The sequence below is a fragment of the Vulpes vulpes genome, unplaced genomic scaffold (assembly GCF_048418805.1).
Source record: "Vulpes vulpes isolate BD-2025 unplaced genomic scaffold, VulVul3 Bu000000642, whole genome shotgun sequence".
Lineage (NCBI taxonomy): Eukaryota > Metazoa > Chordata > Mammalia > Carnivora > Canidae > Vulpes > Vulpes vulpes.
The window spans coordinates 985,705-987,489 of record NW_027325668.1 but is presented as its reverse complement, the minus strand read 5'-3'; the positions used below and the strand labels follow the sequence as shown (position 1 = coordinate 987,489).

At 32.0% G+C, this 1,785-nt stretch overlaps 1 non-coding gene across 1 annotated transcript; it reads right to left on the bottom strand.

The window, feature by feature from the left end:
• Window positions 1-937: 937 nt before the first annotated feature.
• LOC140596438 (U6 spliceosomal RNA) lies at window positions 938-1,042 on the bottom strand. Its single transcript, XR_011998411.1, has one exon. It is a non-coding gene; the product is annotated as a U6 spliceosomal RNA (small nuclear RNA).
• Between the last annotated feature and the right edge of the window lie 743 nt (window positions 1,043-1,785).

The following is a 1,785-nucleotide window of genomic DNA, read 5'->3' as shown; positions in this document are numbered from 1 at the left end:
GTATATATATATATATTATCCATCCATTAGTTCATTAGATCATCATTTTATATATATATACTTTATATATATAATATATATGCATATATATATAAATTTTACATCCTCCCCAGCAATAAAGGGAGATATATTTGTGCAAAGGTAAATCTGGATGCAAATTATTATTTTTGGAGAGAAAATTATAAAAGCATAATCTGTTGGTACTGAAAGAACACAGAGGTTAATCAGTCAAAATCTCTAATCTTACAAAAGAGAACACTGAGGTATTCATTATTGAAAGTATAACTCTTAGAATATCTCTTAATTCTACTTTTCTGTTCTTAACTTTTACTACTTGTCCTTGGCACAATATTTTGACATACATTCTTTTTGTTCTAGAACATGTTAACTGTGCTTATAAAGACAAGGTCCCACAGAGAATCAGAATAACTTTTCAGAAACTCTGCCTCCCTCCCAAACTTCTCAATGTAAAATTATAATTTAGAGAAATAGCTGATTAGGGGCAGCTGGGTGGCTCAGCTGGTTAATTTTCTGACTCATGATTTCAGCTCAGGTTATGACCTCAGGATCCTGAGATAGAGCCCTGCTTTGGGCTCCACACTAGGCGTGGAGTATGCTTAAGATTTTCTCTCTCCCACACTCTGTCCCTTCTCTCCTTGTGTGTTATGTTCTCTCTCTGTCTCAAAAGAAAAAAAAAGGAAAATATCTAATTATTCATTTCAATAAAGATATAAATGTTTTTCAGTTTTTTATTATGAAACAATTGTTAAATTTTAATTCTTTTCTAATTCAAAGATATATACATATAAAAGTTGCAAAAGACAAAAAACTTATGAAGAGAAGTAGGAGAAAATAATCAGATATCCAATACTACATTTTGATGCAGTTTTTCCTATTTATTCTTATGTTTGTTGAAATAATTTTCTTTTCTTTTTTTTTTTAATTGGAATGCTTCATGAATTTGGGCGTCATTCTTGCACAGAGTTTATGCTAATCTCCTTTGTATTGTTCCAATTTTACTATGTGTTGCTAAAGTGAGCACTATTAAAGATTTTATTTATTTATTTGAGAGAGAGAGAGAGAGAGCATGAACGAGGGGAGGGGCTGACAAGGAGGGAGAGGGAGAGAGAATCTCTCTCTGAGCACAGAGCCCAACGTGGGGCTTAATCTTATGACCCTGAGATCATGACCTGAGCTGAAACCAAGAGTTTGACACCTGACTGAGCCACCCAGACACATGAGAAGCAAGCACTATTGAAATAATTTTGTACATACAGAGTTGTGATCTATTCTATCATTTTAACATTGTTTGAGACAGTTTTTTTCTATTCCATTACACATTCAACAGGTGCATAAAATTTTGTCATGTGGCTGTATAATTGTGTGTGTGTGTGTGACCTCCACCATAATCATTTATTCCAGTATTTTATATATAAAATATTAGTTTTAAACATTATTACATAAAGATTTTTCCCCAAAATTTTAATGAATTATTTCCTTAGAAGAGATTCCTAGAAGTGTTTAAAATGTACTGACATTTTAAAGGTTAATTTGTTTTCTACAAATCTTTCCTCAGTTTATACTCTCTCACTAGTATATGAGCCTGCCTGCCTCACTACAGTTTTGCCAGTAATGAGTCCTAGAGACCAAATTATTTGACAAGATCAGGCTAGAAAAGTCATCGGTTAATTTAAAAATCTAATTAAAGTAGAAAGCACATTTTTTTCATAATTTTTCATAAAATTGAAGTGTGTATATGTATGCTAACTTGCCTCTGTTGGTTCA